This window comes from Chrysochloris asiatica, unplaced genomic scaffold (assembly GCF_000296735.1).
Source record: "Chrysochloris asiatica unplaced genomic scaffold, ChrAsi1.0 scaffold00277, whole genome shotgun sequence".
Taxonomy (NCBI): domain Eukaryota; kingdom Metazoa; phylum Chordata; class Mammalia; order Afrosoricida; family Chrysochloridae; genus Chrysochloris; species Chrysochloris asiatica.
Window position 1 is genome coordinate 1,111,241 of NW_006408795.1, and position 9,881 is coordinate 1,121,121.

General features: G+C 37.3%; 1 protein-coding gene across 1 annotated transcript in view; it reads left to right on the top strand.

Annotated features, from left to right (window-relative positions):
• Positions 1-9,881, top strand: part of VIPR2 (vasoactive intestinal peptide receptor 2) — a 220,151-nt gene that overhangs the window by 148,107 nt on the left and 62,163 nt on the right. The window lies entirely within an intron of this gene.

The following is a 9,881-nucleotide window of genomic DNA, read 5'->3' on the forward strand; positions in this document are numbered from 1 at the left end:
AGTGGTTCAAACTCACCAGCCACTCCTTGGGAACACTATACAAGGTCACTATGAGTCGGAACTGATTCAATGGCACTAAACAACAACAATTTTTCCCCTTGTAATAAGGTTAGATTTTTCCCCTGCCCCACCTGAATCTTGAAGCTCAGTTGTTCTGAGAGAACCACTTGCTCTGAGAAAAAGATGAGGCTTTATGCTCTGTCAAAGATTTGCAGCTTAGGAAACCCTATACTGGGTAGCTATGAATCAAAACAGACTAGACAGCACTTATCAACAACTATCACCTGAATCGGACTCAACAGCACTTAACAACAACAACCTGAATCTTTAGTAGCTTTCTGTGGCAACTAATGTCTATTTTACAGGTGGTTGGTCAGGGTTCGAGAGAAGACGCTCACAGGAAATTTCTTTCTAGGAAAAGCTAATGAGCACATTTTGGATTAAATCCATGCCTTATGTATCATTAATTTTGTTGCTGTTAAGTGCCAGTATGGGATTTCCAAGGAGCAGCTGGTGGGTTTGAACCATCGATCTTGCAGTTAACAGTCCAGTGCTTATCCTACAGCTCCATACCAGGACCCCATATCATTAGCTCTAAATAAAATAGATGGGATACAGCTTATTTTAGCACTGTTTTGATCACCACCACATTTTTTCTTTGCTAAAATAGACTTTAAACACCAGCTTATATATCAGATAAAATCAATGATATATATAACAAATGGAATATTTTTAGAATTTCACCAACAGCCCATTCGGAGATCCATATTGGAAGTAACATAAATGAGTAGGGACCGATAAAGGAAAGTGAATGATAAGAAATCCAGAAAATGTCATTAAGTTATACTTTGCATTTTGCAAGCATCCCCACTTTAATTCTCAGAATGTTGGAGGAAGTACATTTATTTCAGACTTCTTTGAAAAGTCTTTGAAAAGCTAAAACAGTGTATTCCTCTTTTTTAAGAAAAAGGAAGGTACAACATTAATATTTGCTTTCGTTAGCCTTTATGTTTTACTTTCGATTTTAAATGTTCAGAGTGTTAAAGAGAAAGACAAGTAAAATTTAGGAACATAAGCTGTTGTTGTTGTTAAGTGCCTTCAAGTCGGTTTTTGACTCATAGCGACCCTTCATAAGTTTCTGAAGGCCAGCTGGTGGGCTTCAACTGCCAACCTTGTGATTCCTAGTCTAGTGCTTATCCTATAGTGCCACACAAGGAGTCCAGGGACAAAAGCTAGCACAGAGTAACTTAAATGAGAAACTTTTCAGTTTATTTTTAAAGAGCTTCTGTTCTGAATAGTCTGTAGTTTGGCATCCTTTTGTTTCCTTCAGACTTGTGCAGTCACATAGTTAATGATCCAAAATGTAGAATTATTGTGTTAATGACCACGGATCCTTTAAGAAACTTTTAAATCATTTGTAAGTATCAAGTTCAATCTTCTACACATGGACTTCATTAGTTACCTATCTGTGACACTTTTTAGACTTAAAAAAAAATTTTTTTTTAAGGACACCTCTGCACTGGAAACCATTCTGTTGCTGGTTCTGTATGCCATGCTTCCTAAAGAAGGCATCCCAAGTCAGCGTATCATTCTAGGCTCTGCCCTTCAGACTGCATCAGTTAGATGTAGTCATAGGACACCACTTCCCTGAAGTAATGTGGAAAAGAGTTGATTCTAGAAATCCATATAAAAAAGATAATGTGCTTCATTATCTTGATAATTATGCCCAGGAAACCAAAGTCTTTACAGTCATTGAACATTGATTCTCTATAATAGTCCCATAAGCTAAGAATGCATTAAGTTAACAATGTTCTCTTATACACAGAAAATGGAGTGTCTTACTTATTTGACCAAGTCTTAAAGTGCTATAAAAAATTTCAGCAAATGTGAGTTGCTTGGATATGCTTGCTAACTGGAATAAGGGAAAGTTATACATCCCAAGCACATCTCATCTATCAGTTTGTGGTGCTGTGGTGGCCTGTGTTTTGCTGTGATGCTGGAAGTCTTGACACTACTATTTTAAATACCATCAGGATCACCATGGTGAACAGACTTCAGTGGAGCTTTCAAACTAAGATAGGCTCAGAAGAAGGAGAGGTAGACCACTTCTGAATAATGAACCACTGAAAACCTTATAACTATCAGCTGAATATTGTCTGATATGGTGCCATAAGATGAGCCCCACAGGTTGGAAAGCATGCAAATATGACTGGGGAAAAACTACCTCATCAAAATAGAGTTGATCTTAATGACATGGATGGAGTTAATCTTTCAGGACCTTTATTTGCTGATAGGGCACAATTCAAAATGAGAAGAAACAGTTACAAATATTCATTACTAACCAGAAGGTGGAATATACAAACTGTGAATCTGGGGAAATTGGAAGACGTCAAAAATAAAACACAGTTAGTGACTGAGAAGGTCAAGTACAGGCCATTTTGAATCAGTCATATGATTTACTATACCAGGAATGACAAAGTTAAGAGGAATGGCATCGCATTAATCATCAAAAAGAGCATTTCAAGATCTGTGTTGAATAATATCCATACACCTACAATAAAAGCCAGTTAATACCACTATTTTTCAAAATTTCTCACCAAGAACTAAAGCCAGTGATGATAAAATTGAAGAATTCTACCAACTTCTTCAGTGTGAAATTGGCCCAACATGTAATTAAGATGAGTTGATAATTATTAGTGATTGGAATGCAAAAGCTGGAGGTAAAAAAAAAAAAAAAAAATCTGTGGGTGTGAATGGGACCTTGATAGAAAAAATGTTGTAGGCCACATGATAGAATTTTGCAAGACCAATGACTTTTTCATTGAAAATACCTTTTTTAAACAACATAAAAGGCCATTATACACATGGACCTCACCATATGGAATATTGTTGTTGTTGTTGTTGTTGTTAAGTGCCATCGAGTCGGTTCTGACCCATAGCGACCCTGTACAGGGTTTCCGAGGGTGTAAATCTTTACGGGAGTAGAAAGCCTCATCTTTCTCCCGCGGAGCAGCTGGTAGTTTTGAACCGCTGACCTTAAGGTGCGCAGCCTGATTCGTAACCACTATGCTACAGGACTCAAATTCAGTACATCCATGGGACGAGACAATGGGAAAGCATCATGTCATCAATCATAACAAGGCCAGAGGCAGACAATGCAACAGACCACCAATTGCACCTATCTATGCAAGTTCAGGCTGAAGCTGACGAAAATTAAAGTTAAGTCCACAAGAAACCAAATATGACCTGAAATGTAATCCATGTGAATTTAGAGACCATCTCAAGAACAGATTTGATTCATTAGACACTGATGACTAAAGACCAAAAGAGGTGTGGAATGACATAAAAAACATAAAAACATAATACATGAGAAAAATAGAAAGCCATCAAAAAGGCAGGAAGAAAGAAAAGACCAAAGTGAATGTCAGAAGAGATTCTGAAACTTGCTCTTCAATGTAAGAAGCTAGAGCGAGTTGAAGAAATGATGATATAAAATAGCTGAGCAGAAAATTCAAAGGGCAACATGACATAACCAAATGAAGTATCATAATGAAAGGTACAAAGATTTGGAGTTAGAAAACCAAAAGAGAAGAACATTCTCAACATTTCTCTTCTCAACATTTCTCAATCTGAAAGAACTAAAAAAAAATAAATTTTGAATCTCAGGTTTCAATACTGAAGGATTCTATAGACAAAATAACACAGGAAGCATCAAAAGAAGATGGAAGGAAGATAGAGTGAGTGTACTACAAAGATTTGGTCAATGGGCAATCATTTCAAGAAGCACCATGTAATCAAGAACCAATGTTATTGAAGGAAGAAGTCCAAGCTGCACTGAAGACATTGTGGGGGACAAAATGGCTCCAGGAATTGATGGAATACAAACTGAAATGTTTCAACAAATTGATACAGCACTGTAGGTTCTCACTCATCTATGCCAAGAAATTTGGCCAACTTATTTAAAAAGATCATGTGTGCCCTTTCCAAAGAAAAGTGACCTAGTGGTATGTGGGAATCATTGAATAATATCACATGCAAGTAAAATCTTGTTGACTATAACTCAAAAACAGTTGTAGCAAATACATGGCTGGTTGACTGGCTATCTGTGTGCTATTGAGTCAGTACCTACTCATAGTAACCTTGTATAGGGTTTCCAGGGATATAAATCTTTACAAGAGCAGAAAATCTCATCTTTTTCCCACAGAGTGTTTGGTGACTGAAACTGCTGATCTTGGGGTTAGCAGCCCAACGTTTAACCCACTACTCCATCAGGACTCCATAGCAATACAGGGAGCTGCCATAAATTAATGCCAAACTGAGAAGATCACATGGAAGGAGAGATATCATTGCTGATATCAGCTGGATCTTTGCTGAAAGCAGAGAATACCAGAAAAAAGTTTAGTTATACTTTATTGACTACAAAGACTTTTGACTCTGTGGACCATAAAAAACTCTGGATAACATTATGAAGAATGAGCATTCCAGTACACTTACTTAGTTGTGCTCATGAAGAACCTGTTCATAGACCAAGAAGCAGGTGTTAGAACAGAACAGGGGGATTCTGAATGGTTTTTAATCAGGAAAGGTGTGTGCCAGACTTGTTATCCTTTTACCATACTTAATCTGTATACTGAGCAAATAATCCAAGAAACTGAATTATATGAAGAAGAATTTAATTGTTCTCATGAGGAATCTGTACATAGACCAAGAAGCAGTTGTTCACACAGACAAGGGGATGCTGTATGTGCCAGGGTTGTATCCTTTCACCATGCTTATTCATTCTGTAGGCTGAACAAACAGTCTAAGAAGCTGGATTATATGAGGAAGAGCATGGCATCACAATTAGAGTAAGACTCATTAAGATGAAAGACTACAGCCTTCAGTATGGATTGCACCTTAATGTAAAGAAAATTAAAATCCTCACAACTGAACTAATAAATATCATCGTGATAAATGAAGAAAAGATTGCAGTTGTCAAAGATTTCATTTTGCTGTATTCACAATCAGCAGTGGTATCCCTAGTTCCACATCTTCTGAATCCATCTTGAATTTCTAGCAGTTCCCTGTTGATGTACTGCTGGATCTGTGACCTACATTTATGTATAGTGTAATGTAAGGGTTAAAATTCATTTGTTTTTTTAATGTGTGTAATTTATCCAGTACCATTTACTGAAAAACTAAGCCTTTATACTGAATTGCACAGCATCTTCATCATGAACCAGGTGATTGTGTGAATGTGGCACCACTTCTGTGCTCTCGGTTCTATTCCATTTGCCTCTTTGTGCCATTTTTTGTAATTACAGTGTATTGTAATTACTGTAGCTTTTTGATAAATCTTGATTTCCAGGAATGTAAGTCCTTCATCTGTTTTATGTTTCATTAAGAAGAGTATGTACACTTGCATTTACATATGAACTGTAATACCAGCTCATTAGCTGCCATAAAATATTCTTCTGGGATTTCATTTTGGATTACATTCAATTTATGTATCAGTTTGATTAAAATGAACATCATGAATAGTAAATCACTCAACCCATGATCATAGTATATTCTTCCATGTGTTTAAGTCTTTCTTAATATCGCTCAAAAATATTTTTGTCTTCTGAGTAGAGGTCTCACATAATTCTGATAGTCATTCCTGGGTATTTTTTTTTGTGATTCTAAATGTTTTGTTAAATTCCGTTTCTAGAAGAACTGATTTCTGTATATTAATCTTGTGTGATCACTCTAAATGAATATGCTGATGTAAGTGAATGAATTTAATTATTTGTTAAATTCATTTAAATTATTCTCTATGCAACACATGTTGTTTTGTGACATACGATGTTGAATAAAAGTGTAGTGGGTAACAGATAGCCTTTTCTTGTTTCTGAACTCAGGTGACAGCTTTCACTGTTTCATTACACCTATATATAATATGAGGGTGAGTCAAAAATTATCCACACTCTGGCTGTATTTATTATAATCAATGTTTAGAAACAACAAATACAAAACTTTTTAACATAATCTTGCTTTTCAATACACTTTGTCCATCTATCAACGAGCTTTCATATTACCTCATTAAAGAATGCTTTAGGCTGGACTGCGAGCCATGAATACAAAACTGCCTTCACTTCTCCATCAGAGGTGAATGTTTGTCCTCTGAGAGCTGCTTTCAGGGGCTCAAATAAGTGACAGTTTGATAGAGCAAGATCAGGACTATAGGTTCCGGTATGGGGGCAGGGAAAGCAGAGACAGACAGTGAAAACTCCTCTGCCAAAACCCCCAAAAAAGCAGAGAAAGAGCAGTCCACAGAAAAACTGCGGAGCTTTGGATCTTGTTTAAGGTTCTGGGCACCAGTTCCACAAGCCCATTGAGAAGAAATCAGCTGGTGGAAGCAAAATACAGTGACTTCTGAATCAATCCAGCTATAGTATCCAGCAGCCAGAAGTCCTCAGGCCAGAGGGCAGGGCCACAGCCAAGCAGAGGCAGCAACCCAGCGCTAGAAGCTGCAGAGCAACTTATCTGAAGGGAGAGGTGTGACTGATTTTTCATCTTTCACTTTTCATTTTTTCACGTACCATTCCTCTTCACCCCATCACACCCTCACTACACAGCCCAGATGCCTTAAGGCGGGCGGGAGCACACACCCAAAAGGGTCCAGCATTGCACCCACAGTTTTCCAATGGCACAGAGAGGAAACCCACAGGCTGTTTCTTATGACATTTTGACCATGGGAACCAGTTTCATAGTTAACCTAGGTAGGACCCTTTGCACTGCAAAGGCCAGTGGACAGTGTCAATCACAATTTTATTTTTTGTTTTGATTGATGGTTTCTGTCTCTGCTTTTATATTGTTTGTTTTGGACCCTTTTGACCTTGCTCTTTTCCCAGGGGTGGGAGCTTTCTCCCCCCACCTTACCCAAGAAGAGACAACAACTGTGTCCATATACCCAAGCCAGAAGCATACCCTGTAGTACCCGACCATCTGGACAAGAGCTGAAGGCAGGTGCTGGACATTACACGTGAAAAGGGAAGCTATCTCCAGATCATATCCACCAGGAGATGCACAGCAAGCATAACAACAAATCAAAACACATCCATTTGAGTGTTAAAAACTCACATAACTGTTGAAAATGTCCAAGAAAACACAATTAAAGATCTCAACACATGTCCAAAATCAGAAAAAGGGAACTGAGACAAATGCGCTGGAAGCAGACACAGACTTTCCAATAGAAGAGCAGGCTCTGGATCTGCCTGAGAAGGAATTCAGAAGAATAATATGGAAACAAATTCAAATGCTCTGAAAAGGGATGGAGGAAAATCCATATCTATATTGTTTTATTTCATCACCCAGGAGCAATCAAATAATATAGATATGGCATTGGAAACCAAAACCTGTAAAAAGAAGTCCAGATGATTAATAATAAAATATCAGAAATGGACAATATACTGAAAGGGGAAAGGAGCAGAAGGGAAGAGATGGAAGCCAGAACCAGGGAGCTGGAAGACAAATCTCTCAATACTGCTAAGATAGGAGATCAGGCAGAAAAAAAGGATTAAAAAACCTGAAGAGAGTCTAAGATTCATGCTGGATAACATGAAGGGGAATAACTTAAGAATTATTGACATTCCAGAACAGGAAAAATCACAGAAGTCCACATAAGAAATAGCTGAAGAGCTTCTGGAAGAAAATATTTCTAGCATCTTGAAGGACGAGAAGATAAACATTCAAGAAGCTGAAAGAAGCCCAGGAAGGATACCCCAAAAGAAAATCACCAAGACATATCATAATCAAGCTCTCCAAAATCAAAGACAAGGAGAGAATCCTCAAAGCATCCAGGGAGAAGAGAAGTGTCACCTACAAAGACAAGCAAATCAGATTACGCTCTGACTTCTCAGCAGAAACCACACAGGCAAGAAGGCAATGGTGAGACATATTTAAAACCCTCAAAGAAAAACACTGTAAACCAAGAATCGTCTATCCAGCAAAACTATCAAATATGACGATGCAATCAAAATATTCCAGGATAAACAGAGCTAAGAGATTTTGTCAAAGCCAATCGAGCACTTCAAAACATCCTAAAGGGAGTTCTTTGGAATGTAAACCAGCAAGAACAGACAACAACCAAAGATTAACAGACGTGGCAACACCACCTGGAACTCAGTCAATGGATACCAGAGCTTAGAACAGAACAAAATTACAGCAATGAATTCAGAGGACCTGTGAGGCCAACCAAAGATCAAAATATTAACAATATCAAAGAAGGGAAAAATATAGGAACAGAGAGCCAGGAGGTGAGGAAGTCGAGTAGATGGCAGGATACAACAGACTGTCTTAAATGCAAGAAAAGTTTAACAGACTATAGGGTAACCCCAAAGACTATTAATAATTCACAATTTACCATGAAAATGAAGATCCAAGCAGAACAACGAAACATTAAAATAAAGAAGAAACCGACAAGAAATAGCACAAAAAAACATAAACACAACACAAGAAAGCATGCAGAACAAAGGAACAAACAGCACCACAAAAAATTAACATAATGACAGCAGTTAATCCATACCTATTGATAATTACACTGAATGTCAATAGATTAAATGCACCAGTGAAGAGACAGACAAAGTCTGAATGAATAAAAAAAACAAGACCCTTCAATATGCTGCCTGCAAGAGACACACCTTATACACAAAAACAACTAAAAGTTAAAGGATGGAAAAAAGTATACCAAGCTAACAGCAATAAAAAACAAGCAGGAGTGGCAATACTAAGCTCTGATAAAATAAACTATAAGCCAAAAACCAGCATAAGAGATACAGTAGGACACTATCTCATGATTAAAGGGTCAAGATGACATAACCATAATTAACATCTGCGCTCCCAATGAAAGAGCACCAAGATATATAAAGCAAACCCTACTAGAATTGAAGAAAGAAATAGATAAATCTACAATTATAGTGGGATTTTAATACGCCACTTTCGAAAAGGGATAGATCAACCAGAAAGAAACTCGACAAAGCTACAAAGGAACTAAACAGCACAGTCAACCAACTTGATCTCATAGACATGTACAGAGCATTCAACCCAACAACAGCACAATATACATTCTTCTCCAGTGCACATGGAACATTCTCCAGAACTGACCATGTGTTAGGTCACAAAGCAAGCCTCCATAAATTTACAAACATCAAAATACTACAAAGCATCTTTCTAGAACACAATGCCATAAAATTAGAAATCAACAATAAGAAGACCAAGGAAACAAAGCTTAATACATGGTGACTGAATAACTCCCTGCTGAAGAGCAACTGGATAATAGAAGAAATTAAACATGAATTCATAAAGTTCCTAGAAACAAAAGAGAATGAAAACACAACATACTAAAATCGTTGGGACACAGTGAAAGTGGTGCTATATTGCAATAAATGTGCACATCCAAAAAGAAGAAAGACTCAAAATTAACACATTAACACAACATCTCCAGAAACTAGAAACAAACCAACAGAGGGCACCTACAGTCACCAAGAGAAAATAAATAATAAAGATTAGAGCAGAAATAAATGAGATTGAAAACAGAAAAACTATAGAAAAAGTCAACAGGACAAGAAGGAGTTTCTTTGAGAGGATTAATAAAATTGACAAACCATTCGCAAACCTAACAAAAGAGGGAGAAGACACAAATAACACGCATTAGAAACCACATGGGAGATGTCACAATGGAATCAAAGGAAATCAAAAGGATAGTAACAGAATACTATGAAGACCTGTACTCCAACAAATTTGAAAACTTAGACAAGATGGATGCTTCTTTAGAAAAACACAACCTACCTAAACTTACACAGAGTGAAGTAGAAGACTTGAACAGACCTATAACAATAGAAGAAATTGATCAGGTCATCAAA